Source organism: Peromyscus leucopus, chromosome 1 (genome assembly GCF_004664715.2).
Source record: "Peromyscus leucopus breed LL Stock chromosome 1, UCI_PerLeu_2.1, whole genome shotgun sequence".
Taxonomy (NCBI): domain Eukaryota; kingdom Metazoa; phylum Chordata; class Mammalia; order Rodentia; family Cricetidae; genus Peromyscus; species Peromyscus leucopus.
Genome location: NC_051063.1, coordinates 41,554,801 through 41,571,082, shown reverse-complemented (window position 1 = coordinate 41,571,082; position 16,282 = coordinate 41,554,801). Strand labels below are relative to the sequence as shown.

Here is a 16,282-nt window from a genome sequence, read left to right as displayed (position 1 = left end):
CTTACAGGCAGTGATGAGGCAGTCATGTGGTTGGGTTTACAACCAATGAGAAGGCAGAACAGAAATACTATTTAAACACAGATAAACAGGAAGTAGCTCTCTCGTGGGGAAGTTAGGAGCACTGCAGGAGGTAAGATTTTATCTCTGAGCTCTGACTCTGCTTTCTCTTTTACATTGGCTCTGTGTTTCTTATTTTAATAAGACGATTGGTTACATCTACACATTGCTGTGCCACTTGGGGAAATTATAGTTGAAAGAAAGCATGGCAGTGACTGTGGGTGATCCCAGGATGCTTTCCTACTAAGGCCATACCAAGCATGGACACAAAATAGGCCACTGATCCACATTCACTACCTGCTTCTCCATCTTTGCTCTGGAGTTTTCAATGTTAGTCCACAGAAAGTCAGGTTTGTAGACATTTGTCCTACATTTGACCTACAGTTCACCATAGAACATTTGGAACAGTAGTGGTAACTAAGCACACAATCTACATTTAATTAATAATAGGGACCTTATTAGTTGAAGCATGATGCTCAAAACATAAATGCACAGTGATTTTCCTTAACTTTATTTTTAATGTTTTTCACATGTAATTATTGTGGGCTCTTCTCTCTCTCTCTCTCTCTCTCTCTCTCTCTCTCTCTCTCTCTCTCTCTCTCTCTCGTGTCACCCATGCTTATTCCTTGCACAGCTGTGGAGAGAACACCTCAACTTACTGTAGTTTCATCCATGCAGTTATATGAATGGGAAGACTAGGATATCAAAAGGAGACTATACTCTGAGGGGATAAGGAAGAGCAAAGAAAACCCTAAAGAGCTGACAGGACAGCTAAACAGCAGGAACAAAGAGAGAGGAGATGCAGAGGATGGAGAAGTGCTCCTGAGCATGGGCAGTGTGGGTCAGCAGACACAGTGCACATGGGTACATGCTGGGCTTGCTGAGCACAGGACCTAGGAACCACAGGGTACTTTAATCAAGGGGAGAATTTTAACCATTTATGTTCTCTAGTTTAAACCCTCCAGACTACAACTCTCATGGAGGTAAGTGAAGGGGACAAAACTTAGTGACAACAGGACACCCAGGAGTCTGAAACATCCAGCGTCTGACCCACATATCATCCCTTGAAAAACCTTGTAAAGATGTCTTACCTTAGGCAAGTGTGAAAATGCTCTCCTGGAAGAGGGAGTCTGTAAGTTCCCAGACTCTAGCTTCTGAATCAAACTGAACGCCCTCTTGCTGTCTCCCAATCTTTCTCTCTCCCTTGTGCTTTACTTTCCAATCAGTTACTCTTCTTCTGCATTGACTGAGACTATTAGGGAGTAGTATTATGATTCCTGAGAGTTTTCACTACACTTTAACTTTGCTTGAATATAGTAAACATGTTTTTGGCTTATCAAAAATAGAAACATGTATTAAAAATATCAGCTGTATGTTCCCAGGTGTCAGGTAAAGAACCCTAAACCCATCCTGAGCAACATAATCCACGATGATAAACAACAGCTGTCAGATAGCATGGCAGCATCAGTCACCCTTACTATACCATTATGTGGAGGAGGAAATAGAGCCTTCATACTTTCACAGACCCCTTGCAGGTTTTATATGCAGAATTTTCTTTCTGCCTGCCACTAGACTTCTGTTAGTTGATTCTGCTTTCCCAAGCCTTCTTGAGGACAATGAAAGGATATCCTTTCCATTCTATCAACAAATTACACTGGAAGACTTTGTGATTCAAGGAACTTTACTGAATATATTTTAGTTGAGGGAAAAGCATCACATATAACACAATATCAATAGCACAGAAAAAGTGCACAAATCTCCTCATATCATCTTCTGTCTGTAAGATCCAGGCAAGTTTCTTCTGCTTGGCTTTCCCCAAACTTAAGACTCTTATTAGCCAAGAATGATTCTGCAGTAAGGGTTTCAAACTCAGCTTTCAAACTCTCCCCTTTGCTCACTTGGTTTTCTCCGACACTTCACTGTACTAAGAGTATCTGCTGACATAAAGTAAGAGCTTCCTTGGAAAAGACCTCTTTGTCCAGGACACTGGCATACAGAGGATGGATGACTTTCATTCCCAAGACACAGACATTAAAAAAAAAGATGTCCTAGGATCCCACAGCTCAAGGGAGTGCAGATCAGTAGGAGTCAGTTCTGGTCAGTAAGTGAGAAGATGTAGTGGGGTGCAAGTTCCTTCTGGACAGGATAATGAGGAGTGAGAAATGGTGGCAACAGCACATGCACTGAGCTACTTGGCATTCCAGCAAGCCATGCAGTAGAAGAAAGAAACCAGGAAGGAGCCAGGAACACTCAGTAATGAGTACATTTACTTCACAGATGTGAGCTGCATTCAGAACTCAGGGTTCACTCCCCCAGTGAGCCTCAGAGCCCTCTCATAGCACTTCAGGGCCTCTTCCTTGTCCCCGTTCAGTTTGTGGACTAACCCAAGCAAGCTTGTGCTCTCCATCAGTTGAACATTCTGGTGAATACGTTTTGTGGCCACTTTCTCCAAAGCTGTGAGCAGTTTCCTCCAGACAAAGGTCTTTTCTTCTATTTTCAAACCTTTTAAGTAGTGGGTGATTGCCTTATCAACTGATTTCTGATGAAATTGTTGGTAACGGCCATAGCGGAAATGAATATCCTGCTCTATTTGATCTCAAGATTCTTCATGTTCAACGCCTTCTGGAAATTTCCCTCTGCTTCTTCATATTGGCCAATTTCTGCCTGCATTTCTGCCATGCAAACATAAGCCATCTCAAATCTGGGCCTGAGTTTCACAGCCTCTTGAAATTCACAAATGGCCTGTTGTGCCAATGTCTGCACATTGCCCTGCCTTCTTGCCTGGTCATTACTGGATTTCTTCAGTTGGATCATCTGTTGCTTGTAGCAGAGCCCTAGTTGGTAATGCAGGTAGCCAGAGGCAGGTGATGCCTTCAAGGCCTTGAGAAGCAGATTGAGAGCCTTGTCTAGGCAGCCTTTCCTTCGGTAATACTTGGCTGTATAGCGAAAGACATATTGTTGGCAGGATGTGCTACTGAGGGCTTCTTCAATGTGTGTTTCTGCTTCAGCTGCTTCTTTTACATCCTGAAGTTTCAATGCAAGAAGAACTTTAATATATGGATCTTCTGGATTTAACCTGACAGCCTTCCTTAGGGGTTCTAGAGAAGTATTATTGTGATCACATTCTAGACGATAGGCTACAATAGCATAACCAGTGTTGTATTCAGGGTTTTCAGGCTCCACTTCCAGAGCCTTTGCAAAGCAGGCCATGGCTCGTTTATAATTCTGTCCTCCACACTTCAGCAAGGCCCAGCCTTGTTCACAGTCCATCTCAGCACACTCCATCCTATAGCGAAAGGGACTGCCCAATTCCTTGCAAGTGTTCTCCACCTTGTCCAGGTAGGTCTGGGCTTCTGCCAGGCTGCCCATGTGGTAATGCACCCAGGCACAGTTGCTCCAGGTCACCAGGCTTCTCTTGCCCAACTGCTCTCCCTGGATCAAGGCTTCTGCTTCTTTCAAGCTGTGCAGGGCTTCCTCATGCTGGCCTTTCAGGTGTCTCACATAGGCCCGGAGGTTGAGCATCCCCACTGTTTTTGCTGTCTAGGAACTCAAGTCCTCAGAGATCCTCATTTCCAATCAGGTATGTCAATGTCTTCCAACAGCAGCTCCCATGTAAAGTGACATATCAGCTCAATCAGATTCTCCTTGACCTGATCACTGCCAGCATTCTCTCTGTGTGAAGGAAGCAGGTGATTTGTTAAGTGAGAAATGGCCAGAAAGTGACATTGACTCCATTCAAAGCACTTTTACAACATTCTTGCTTATTTCTTTCACGTCTGACATCTTGTTCCTTTACAATTTCTTGACTGTTTTTTTTTTTTTTTTTTTTTACATCAACTCCTCAACTCCATTTATTGGACCTGCCAGAGACTCTTTGTACTTGTATTTACAATCTTGGGTTGTAAGCTAATCCCTTCAGTTAAGACTGAACATTGCCACACAGATACAAGCACATAAACATACATGTCAGTGTCCTTATCTGAGGTTTAGAACTCTAAAATTCTATTCCCCCTTTTCTTATGTCTTCAAGGACTATGCATAGAAGTACATGCCACCCGAGCTGACATAAATAAGACTTGTCCATGGGCACAACACTAACTGTTGAAGAAAAGTCATTGCAGGCTCTGCCCCTCTCGTCTCTAACACAGATAACATCACTGGTATGATGTTCTCCAATAGACTGATTCAGAACAAAGAACATGCTCTCTGCCTTGGGACACTGGAGAGATGACTCTTCTCTGGGCCTTTCATCTTTGGGTGATTCAGGTGAGGACTTCCAGAGAGAGACTCAATATAAATCTTTTCTGCTCTTAGATAATCCTTCTGTGTACTGTGTATGTGTGCTACTCTCATGGGCATATAATAAAGCTGTTTTGTCCTATGGCAAGGCAGGCAAAGTTAGGCAGAAAAACCAAAATAAGGAGAAGAATAGGGCAGGGTCAGGAGATCTGTGAGCCAGCTGCCCAAGAAGCAAAATGCTAAAGGAATGGTAAGCCATAGGCCTCATGGCAATGTATTGATTAAAAAGAAATGGGTTAATTTAAATATAAAAGCTAACTTGTAATAAGCCTGGTCTCTCAGCCAAGCATTTATAATTAATATAAGCCTCTGTGTACTAATTTGGGAAGCAGCTGCTGGGTATTTTGTGAGGGTCACAAAACAGCTTGACCACACAGCTGCCATGACAGGCTTCGAGGCCCTGACACAGATTCTGGCAGAAAACACCTGGACGAATGGAAGAACCATGAGCTGAAGCCACCCAGTAGGGTCTGCATCTAAGAGAAAATACCTGACATTCCAAACATCCCCTATAACCCAGTCAGCCCATCAGGGTCCTGAACCTTGAAATCCCCTCACACCAACCTCTGCCTGGGCCCTGGGCACTCTGCTCTCACTGATGCATCAGACAGACAGAGAGATCAAACTCACAGCTTGAAGATAATAAAGGCTCTTTGTTTTTACTTGCCTGATTCAGTCTCCATGATGGTCTTTTGGGTGTCCCCGAGACCTGGGCATAACAATTTGAGAAAAGGGAGGTGGTAGAAAAGCCTCCATTTAAACTCCTCTCCAACAGTTACAAGGAATCCGCGCATTTTAAAGATGCCTATACAATCTCAATGCATTTTCTCATATCTGCAGAAAGTAGTAGCACTTGCAAGTGTCTATCACTTCATGCCTCACACTATACCCATCTCTGAAATGGGAATGAAATTAGTATTTCCCATTCCTCATCTTTCGGGAGATTAGTGAGGCTATCAATATAAAATCCATGGATATAGTATAAACTCCATAAGAATTTCCTACTTTTCTGTTACTTTGGAGAACAAGACGTTACGTGTAATCACTCGGGTTCTGGGTAAGTACCCCAAAGCAAGCAGCTTTGAATCTTAACCTTTAAAAACTGAGATTGCGCGGGGTGGCGCAGCTTTATCCAGCATCGGAGGCAGAGCAGGCGGATCTTGAGTTCGAGCAGCTGGCTACAAGTGAGTTCAGAAGGTCAAAGCTAAAGAGAAAGTTCGAAAAAAAAAAAAAAAAAAAAAAGAAAAAAAAAAAAAAAAAAAACTGAGATTGCAGAGGGGTGGGCAGCTCTCTAGCCTCCACTGTGTTGGAAAGTCTTGATGGGGTCCATGCCTAGCCAGTATAGCTTCCCAATAAAGACTTTCTTTTGCATTCTGGTAAGCTTGTCTTTGGTGGTCTCACGGGGGTCGAGATCTGGGCACAACAACTATAACCTAAAATAATCAATGCACTATGGTGCTAGAATGAATAGCCCTGAAAGAGAGAAACGACATCCAAACAATGGAGGATAGGGATAACAAAAAGACCCAGCAAATAAAACACTGAACACATGACTGAGCCCTTCTGCCTAGGCTGCCATAGGAACCACCTATGGACCCAGACCCTGGCACAACACGACACCTCTGTTTATCTGTAACTTAGCAATTTATAAATGTCAGATCATATAGCCTGCCTGTATAACATCTCACTGAGCAGTGGTTTCTTCCTGACTTGCAGAGGGCCACATTCCCACTCCACCTTCATGCAGTCTTTCCTGTCTGTGCCAGGGACTCGGAGAACTCTGCTTTTCTTCCTCTTCTTGTAGGAAAACCTCCCAGTCCTGTAGCAGAAGAGCCTGCCCTTGTGTCTGCAGCTAACTTTAATCACTTTCCTCTACCTTTATGGGTGTATAAGTACTATTCTTGAGGCTAATTAGGAAGGGGAAACAGTTTGGACATGAGTATAGCCAAATGATCTTGACTTAGTGATTTAGCATCTCTGAGTTGGGCATCTGAGGAAAGCAGGTTGTTTGGGGCAGATTTTAAGTCTTTTATATGACTGGATGTAAGAATAGAGTAGGAGGGAAACTCTAGGATAGTTTAGTTACAATTTAAGTTGGAAAAAGTACCCACAAGAAAATGTAGCACACGAGGTCTAAATCTTAGTATCTGTTTAGCAGCAGCAGTTGGGCACAAAACAAACAGAAAGCTATGCTTTCTGAGCTAGAGACAATCCTACAATCAGCTGCGGAAGGATTCTGAGAATCAGAGTGTGGGGGGCAGGGGCAGAGACAGAGACAGAGAGAGACAGAGAGAGCAGAGAGACAGAGAGAGAGACTGCCCAGAGTGTCATTGCACTGATGTCACATTAAGGGTTGAAAACAGAGCCTACTTCCTGGAGTCCTTCAGACCAATACTAAGGGCTGGTTTGAATTCCCCACTTTTCTCCCTGTGTTACAGTCTTCCTAGAGTTTATGGTCTGTGTTCTTTCTGTGGTGTGTGCTTGAGCAGCCTGTCCCTGTCATTTGTCTAATGGATACATAGCCTTAAGTGCTCTCAGGGCAGATTATTTCCTCAGTTTCAAGCCTGGCAAAAGCTCTGTCTCTTTGGATGTTAGAGTATTTTCAGAAAAAGATATTAGCTGTGTGTCAAGGCATTCTCATGGGCATCTGAAAAAGAGAGGTAGAAAAAAAAAAAGAAAAAGTGACAATTTCTCAGCAAAAGTAGGGAGCCTTCAACTTAAGAAAATGGAGATAACTACTTTGAAACAGGGGCTTTGGGTTAGAGAAGTACATATCTTATTAAGGGGATAGATGGATAGATGTTCCTTCCATTTGGGGAATCTTACAATCCTTTAATTAGTTTTAAATGCCATTTCTTTATGAAAGACCAGAGACAGAATTCATCTCCAACTCTTTTGAAAACTTTACCAATATGAGTGACCAAATGTGAGCTGACCAAGGATGATATCTGTGAGCAGAAAACATGCCAAACCAGATGGGGAAAAGGTCACGAAGCCTCAACTATACAAGAAGAACAATGAACAACCAATTCATTGGTTGGTAGGGAGGTAGGGAGGTGGTGTTCCCCAGGGAAGAACACAGCCATTGGTTGTCCAGCACCAGGTGTACAGCCCTGATAGAATGCATACGTGAAACATTATAAGGACCGGACAGCTCATACTTAGGAATATATGTGTATGTACAAACAGAAACACACGCACATATGTGTGTATATATGTGCATACAATAACAATTAATGGAAAAAGGAGGCCATGGATTTGAAGCAGGGTAATATGTGAGGGGTTTGAAAGAGGAAAGGAAAGGGAGGAGTAGGGAGAAATGTAAATTAGATTCTAATCTCAAAAATTAAAAATCATGTAGAAGGACACCTTAAAGAAAATTAAGGAGGAGTAAAACAAAATTTTCAAAACAGTCATCATGATCAGGAAATAATTTCTTCTAGGGACTTCTTCTAAGCTTCTTGTCTGCACACGCCTCCTTTTCACATGGCATTTAAATTGTGTGTGTTGGGGGGGGGAAAGGTTGCTAATGTCATGTGAAGGCAGGCATATGAATGTCAGAGGACAGAGTCAGGCAATGGTCTCCACCTGCTTGTGTTTTGAGAGAGGAAAGCCAAGTGGTTCCTCCCTTCTCTCAGCACAAACACTGAGATTGCAATCCTCATGCTTGCTTGGCAAGACCTTGACACACTCAGCCATTTGTCCAGCACCATTTTAAGCACCCTAGGGTAGCAATTGTGATGCTGAGTCCCTCCTTTCTTATGGTATTTCAGATCTTATGGAGAGTGACTTGAGATTGGGGACCACAGACAGAGCAGCAGCATGACCAAGAAGGAAGCCATGCAGAGAAACTCCTGTGGCCCTTCCTTCCATAGGCTTCAAGTATTGGGCAGAGGATGCTCAAAATGCCCTCGATGTACCAACCTGGAGAAGAGACAGGGCTCTTTGTTCATGCCGTGTAAATGGTCATGAGTCTCATGGCCCAGTGCTTTTGGGGCTTATCCCTCTGCTCTCAAACCTAATTTTCCAGAGTACTGTTTTGTAATGAAATGTCTCTATTCCTGTTGCTAATCATGTGTCCTGGTCCAGTTCATTGATGTTGGACACAAATACTTGCATATTTCAAAAGTGCCCCAGGGAAGGTTTAGCAATTGTGCCTGAACTCATATCTTTACCTGTAACATTTGATGAGCCAGGCTAGAAAGAGATAAAGGCATAAAAAGTTTCTGTCCTCTCAATCTCTGTCTCTGCCTGTTTCTCTCTGTCTCTCTCCGAAATAACCAAATGCATGGTTATTCCTTCTTTTACAGAGCACTTAGAAATGATGGAGAGATTTCTGTAGGAAGATTAGTCATGACCCGGAGCATCAGATTCAATCCTGCTTTTCTTTGCTTTCCCTGCCTACAGCAGTGCACAGTGAATTAGAGATTGTGCCCACACCTTATGGGAAATAAAGGCATTGGCAGGGCAGCTAAAATCACCTGAAATCTGAACACCAGCTGTCCAAGAAGATCTGCCTAGTTGGGAGTTCACAAGGATCCTGCTGAGGACCTGTGCCCTGAGGGGGAGGCACGTGAACTTGTGCATAAGTCCATGCAGCAGAAGCTGAGCAGCACAGGGGCAACAGCCATTTGTGTGGGCAACCTGGACAGAGAGCAGCCAGGATCCCACTGCCCATGTAGATAGATGCTCAGGATGCCCTGTGCAGTCAGAATTCTTCAGCCTTTCTCACACTGCAGGCAATCATTTGCAAACCATAGCCCTAGGCACCTGCTAGAATGATAGGAACTGTAGACCCAGGCAGAGCTTGGTCACTGACCCTATGACCATGACTGTTACCTGACAGGTCCTACAGACTTCTGCCCTCTACTTACTTCAGCTCCATATTTTTCTACCACTGTGAACTCTGTATTCTATTTCATCATTCCCCAACAGCTCTCAGCCTCCTCCATATTCATGTACCAGAGATGGTCCTATGTATAAAGACAGAAGAATAATCCTCCAAGTCAAGAGATGCTCACTGTAGCAAAGAGTCAGTGCAAACACCTCCACTGACTTGTACTTTCAATGTGAACAGCAATTTCAAAATTAAAAACCCAGGGCCATTTACATAAATAAGACTTCACTGGGCGCCTAGTATCCTTGAATATAAATATAAATATAAATATATATATATATGTGTGTGTGTGTGTGTGTGTGTGTGTATATATTGCATATGCATTGAGTATATATGTTATATGTACACATAGTTGCAAATAAATATGTGACCATGTATATTGAGTTTTTTGCAGGAGGGTGGGAAACTTAAATACCACTTGTCAGAAGGACATGCATGTCTGTATTTTTGTTTCTTAATCATGGGTGGTTGAAATAAATGTGTGCTGTCCATTGGTTAAGCCAGCTGGGAATGGGTAAAAAACCACCTGGCCCAGAAACTTTGAACTTCATCTCAAGAGGTCCTTTTGGGGTCTGCTGGGTACATCCCAAGGTCAATGAGGGAGTGGGGTCAGGGGATGGGAAGGAGGACACTCTAAGCAGTCTCTTCTCTTTTAGAGTTTGAGTGGTGTGTAAAATGGTTACCTTGTCCATTCCTGAAGTTCTCCTTGGTAATTGTCTCTGTGAGATGAGCATGCTAACATCCTCCCAGGTGTTTCCAACTACATGTGTGAGACAGCCTTTAAAACTAAAGCCAGCTTGCTGTCACCCATCCCTGCCCCTGCCAACAGCACACCCATTATACAAAGTCCCCGGACACTCAGGGCAATTATCATCCTTGTTCCCTTTTCAGTAGTAGAGAGAGAAGGCAGAAGACAGAACAAAGGAACAGAAGCAGACTCAGTCAGACCTGGACACAAGCAAATGTTTGAGTCCGGGTTCACTCAAACTGCAGAGCAGGGAAATCCTTACCCCATGGTTGCTGTAAAGGTGGCAGCAGTTCTCTGGGTTCTAACCAGGACAGGCTCCACAGAATCCTGTCTTCTAACTCTGCTGTCTTGTGGACTTGCACACCAACTAGACTCTCAGAGAAGGGCTGGGAGACAGCTCTGAGCTGTGGTGTGTGTGTGCTTTTATAGTCACAGTAGGAAGCTGAAAGAGAAAGTGAAACTAAAGCCTGCAGGTTTCTCCTCCTGGAAACTGAAACTGGAAAGTGAAACTAAAGCCTGCAGGAGAGGAAACTAAACTGGAAAGTGATACTAAAGCCTGCAGGTTTCTCCTTGGGGAAACTAAGAGCAAACAGGGATTGGCCTTCTGCTCTCTCCTCTGAACCAATGGAGAGAAGGCTCTGGAAGAGACTGACAAGTGAGTTCCATTCTGCTCTCCAGAGAGACATCTGTGGTACCAGGACATGCTGTTAGGCAGGGGTTGATGGTGGTGATGTGGACATGAAAACACAGACTGGCATTTCCACAACACCATTGTTCCTCAGTCAAAAGAACTGCAGTTCTGCACTGTCTGCTTGGAACTGAACCACACTCATGCATTTGATGGCAAAGGGGAAGTTTGGGGATGGAGGAGTCGATCTGCAGGTTAGTTTTGTGCAGTCTAGATGGGGTACATCCCAGCTGGTTTGGTGTGTGACTGTCCTCAGGAACTACTGCAGGTGTGATTATTCAAGTCCCCTTCCCTCTGCAGAGCTTCTCAGTCTCCCTGAGGCTTTAGGAGTTTACCCTTCATTAACTAGGCCAATTTTCCAGAGCCTACAGTCATGGAGTCTTGCTTTCTGTTACCGTCTCCGGAGGTGTCTGTTTATTAAGGACTCTTGCTAACAGTCACAGCCACATAAACAAGAGCCAAGCATGGAATCTCTAGAGAATGCTGTATTCACAGCCTTGATGCTATCCTATGCTAAAGGCTGAGACCAGTGTAGGAATGTGTCTGTGTGGTAGTTAGGTGTGTGACACAGTTTAAATGCTTTTTATAAAGCCTGCCTCCTGGGATCAGTCACCAGAATCCTTAGTGGTGGAGAGAATTAAATCTATAGGGTTATACTGTGACCTTGACAATATGTCATGACACATTTGCTGAGGGCCGTGGCAATATATGACAGGTGACAACTAATGTTTGACAGGTTGACCCACCAGATGTTTAACTCCCTGATGGGGAGCCCCCCTAATAATAACAGCTGTGGGGTGCTTTCTACAGCCTTTTGGTAGTGTGTTTTACATCTCTCGGCACACATTTAGCTGTGGATTTCTGTTTAAGCTGTATATGTCTGATGAACAGAAATATTACCTGTGTCGTCTTTACTGACACAGAAAAGTAACAGTGTTCTGTATCCATGACAGCCTTTAACTCATTTTGTGAAGACCTTAGAACAAGTCCAAAACAGATTAATCTACCCCTACAGAAAATATACAAAGATTCATCCCCAGTGTTGTTAACTGCTAAACAAGGCCAAGCTATTTACATCAAGACAGAGTCTTGTGGTAGCTCCCTTTCTTCATGTCCCCTGACCACACAGGCTTCAGCCAATGGTTTAATGTCTGGGACCCCTCACCAACTTAGAGCTGCATGCATGGAACAACGTGACATTACTATCCTAAGAGAAGCTACATGACTTATCTTGTGTTTTGAGAATGGGTAGGGCTCTGAAAATGTAACTTAAAATTGTCCAGATTTGGCTGTGGAGCAGCAGGTGTGTGTGTGTGTGTGTGTGTGTGTGTGTGTGTGTGTGTGTGTGATTGTGTGACCGATGCTTGTTTCTTGCACAGCTGTGGAGGGCACACCTCAACTTGCTATAGTTCCATCTATGTGTTGGTTATTCGCAGCGCTCTTACCCTGCGAGGAAACGTCACAAAACAACAGAATCCACTAACAAGAGTTTTATTAAGGTAAGGTAAAGAGACAGAGGTGCACAGGCCTGTGGAAAGACTCGTGAGTAAAGATGGAGCCAGGAATCATGGCGCAGGCTGTGAAGGCCTATGTGGCTATTCCACGCATGCGTGTAGATCACATGGTTGCGCTGTGCGCTTTACGCCTCCAGGCAAAGCCACGGGGTCCTGGTCACGCGAGACATTTTGACCCAGAAATGGCTAAATGGAAATGACTAGGTCCGCCAGGCATGCGCGACTATGCCCAACCATGGGGGTGTGTTGTGAATCCATATCATCCTGGACTCTTGTTTTTTTTTTTAGAAAAAAAAAAAAAGAAAGAAAAAAATGGCAGATGAGTGGGTATGGGGTGTCGTTTCTCTCAAAGACTGCTTCTAGCTGAATGGTGGGCATTGGTTGGCTCTGGGGGAAATGGGTAGGGTAACTTCTGAAGTCCAGGGTTGATGGTGGGAGTCCTGGAATGAAGTTCTGATATCTCTTGTTCTGCAGCTCTCCATCCTTCGTGGTGTGGCTGGGAACCTTTTGTCTGACAAGATACTGGTGACATAGAAAAAGCTTAGAGAGAAAAGAATCACTATTATTTTATTTTTTGGAGTTGACATTTATCTGAGGTAGATCTGGCCTGTCCAGATGGAGACATGTTAAAAAGGTGGCTGTGAGAGAATTAATGATTATTATTGTGTTTGAGTACTCTGCTTAATTTTTACCTGAGACAAGCTTTATTAGAGGTAGTTTATTTAAGGTGCCTGTTTCCTTTATTAGCTTAGCATTCAGGAAATGCACGTGATCAGTTGCTGAATATTTAACAATGATAGACTGTTACATTACATTTTCCCTTACCACCTGGATATTTCTGATGGTCCTTTTGCCTCCAGCTCTGTGTGGCCCTAGTTGGGAAAGGAAAGGGTGATACCTTATTCCTCTGGAATCGGTGACAAGGCATTGGATCCTGATGTCCTCTGGAGCTTGAGAGAACAAGGCCCTGTTTGTTTCACTGTATATGAAGAGAGATTCTGGGATGGAGGTGAGATAAAAGGTTTTAGATGAGACAGGTGGACCCAGTGAAGAAAGCCCTTGAGTTTAGCAGCTGTAGGAGTCACAAGAATTACCTTGAAGGGTCCCTGCCACTTAGGGGAAGGGGGTGAATTGTGCTGGCCTGGAGGAAAGAGAAGAACCTGATCCCTGATGTGGATTGGGGGTGGGCAAGGACTGTCACATTGCTGAGGTAAGGAATGGTCTGTGAAGTTCCACAGGATAGACCTTAGGCAACATAGCAGGGGGGTTAACAGGCTGTCTGGAACAGTTGGAGGGTTGGATACAAGATCTGGTATTAGAACTGGCCTTCCATACATTAGTTCAAATGGAAAGATTGAAATAGGCTTTTTAGGAAGAGCCTTGAGCCTGAGAAGAGTTAGAGGCAATAATCTTACCCAGTCAAGGTGAAGTTCCTGTGACATCTTAGTAAGAATAGTTTTTAAAGACCGGTTGGTACACTCCACCTTTCCTGAGGATTGAGGATGGTATGGGATATAAAAATCCCAAGGAATATTAAGAGCCTTAGCTAGTGTCTGGGAAATATGAGAGGTAAACTCTGGACCATTGTCAGACTGAAGGGAAGCAGGAACCCCAAACCGAGGAATAATTTCTCAGAGAAGGAGGTCTGCAACTGTCTGAGCCCACTTATTAGAAACCGGGTATGCCTTCACCCCATTTGAAAATGAGTCCACCATCATGAGGAGATATTTAACTTTCCTGACTGTGGGCATATGGGTAAAATTGAGCTGCCAGTCAGTCCCTGGAAGGGAACCTCTAGCCTGGTGGGTGGGAAAAGGCTGACTCTTGTACTTGGTATTGGGGTCTGTTTTTTGGCAGATCTCACAAGAGGCAGTAATAATTCTTAAGAACCGTAAATCCTCAGCAGCGGGCTGCAAGTGAGCTTTTATGAATTGAGACAGAGCAAGACTATTAGGATGAAAGAGCTGGTGTAGATAGGAAAGAATTTGCCTATTGTCAGGAGTTCCCTGTGGGGGTGTAAGCTGTACTGTATGGATTCTCTGTGGTGGGTGAGGTGAGACTTGGCCCTGGAGGGCCGCTGTCCTGGCTGTCTGGTCATCCCAGTTGTTTCCTTTAGAGATGATAGAGCTATCAGTCTGATGAGATCGGCAGTGGACAATTTCTATAGCCTTGGGGAGGTGGGAAGCCTCCAGCATGGCCATTATTTGGCCTGAGTTAGATATGGATCCCCCTTTTGTTGTGAGAAGGCCATGCTCCCTCCAAATAGCAGCATGGGACAGTAGGATATGAAAAGCATATTTGGAGTCTGTGTAAACATTTAGAGATTGTCCCTGTGCCAACTGGAAGGCACGGGTGAGAGCTATCAGCTCAGCCTGTTGGTTAGTGGTGTGTGGGGGTAATGCCTGTGCCTCCATTATCTAAGTATCTGATACTATGGCATAACCCGCTTTACAGGTCCCTTCATATAAAAAGGAGCTGCCATCTATGTACCAGGTATAAGTAGCCTGAGGCAATGTGTCCTCCTGTATGTGTGAAGGGCGAGGTAACTGTAGATGTAACCAACCATCTTATTAAATAAGAAACACAGAACCAATGTAAAAGAGAAAGCCAAGAGGTCAGAGGTCAGAGCTAAAATCTCACCCTTCCTCCTGTGGTGCTCCTACCTCTCCGAAAGAGACCTACTTCCTGTGTGTATGTCTTTACATAGTCTTTCTGTTCTGCCTTCTCATTGGTTGTAAACCCAAACATGTGACTGCCTTGTCACTGCCTGTATGTACAGCCCTCCAGGTCTTAAAGGCGTGTCTCCAATGCTGGCTGTATCCCTGAACACACAGAGATCTTCCTAGCTCTTCTACCAAGTGCTGGGATTAAAGGCGTGCGCTGTTGCTGCTGCTGCTGCTGCTGCTGCCGCCGCCGCCGCCGCCGCCGCCACCGCCGCCACCACCGCCGCCACCGCCACCACCACCACTACGCTCTTGCTATGGCTCTAATAGCTCTGACCCCCAGGCAACTTTATTTATTAACATACAATTAAAATCACATTTCAATACAAATAAAATACCACCATAGGTTACAGTTCCTCTAAGATTTCAGTGCAGGAATGAGGAGAATAGTCAGCATTAGGTTGAGGGAGGAGGCTTGAAATATTAAGAGGTGGACAGGTCCGGAAAGAAAGTGTGGCATCCTCTAATAATGCCACCTAGAGAGAAAGAACCTGGGTAGGAGGTAAAGTTTGTAAGCCTTTATAAGCTAAGAGGTGGGACAGGTTGTGGTGAGAGACAACAGCAATAGGTGACCCAAAGTTTAGTTTCTTTGATTCCCGAATAAGGAGCTCTGCAGCTGCTAAGGCACGGATAAAAGGTGCCCAGCCCTGACTGGTAAGGTCTAACTTCCTTGACAGATAGGCTATTGTCAGGGATAAGGACAGAATCTCTAGTTAGTGGAAAAATACAGACCCAGCCGGGCGGTGGTGGCGGCGCACGCCTTTAATCCCAGCACTCGGGAGGCAGAGGCAGGCGGATCTCTGTGAGTTCAAGGCCAGCCTGGTCTACCAAGTGAGTTCCAGGAAAGGCGCAAAGCTACACAAGAGAAACCCTGTCTCGGAAAACCAAAAAAAAAAAAAAAAAAAAAAACCAGACCCCTGATAAGACAGGGAACTAGTTCATCTTACAATCAGTTTGCCTAGCAACAGGACATTGAGTCAGAGCCCTTGACCCTTTCACCCTGTAAACATCCTATACAAACATCCTGTTAGCTTGCCCCACCTTATGCAGATGACAGCTTCTTGCTCCCCCAACCCTGCAGGAACTATAAAACCCTTCTGGAGAAAAATAAAGTTGCACCTTGATCAGAATCTAGACTTGGTGTATTTCCTTTGTATCTCCTGTCCCTACATTCCCTCCTTAGGGTGATCGAGTACCCGTTGTAGCCCTGCAGGCGGGGCAGGCTATAGGTGCAAAGGAGGGTCCCAGCTGATGTCCTGGAGTTCCCAGGGCAAATCTCTCCTTCTCTGCTACACAGAGGGAGAAGGGACGGGTTAAGTCTAGAAGGTGAAGCACTGGGGCCTGAAGAAGAGCCTG

At 44.5% G+C, this 16,282-nt stretch overlaps 1 pseudogene; it reads right to left on the bottom strand.

Annotated features, from left to right (window-relative positions):
- Window positions 1-1,720: 1,720 nt before the first annotated feature.
- LOC114684564 lies at window positions 1,721-10,392 on the bottom strand (annotated as a pseudogene).
- Window positions 10,393-16,282: the final 5,890 nt, after the last annotated feature.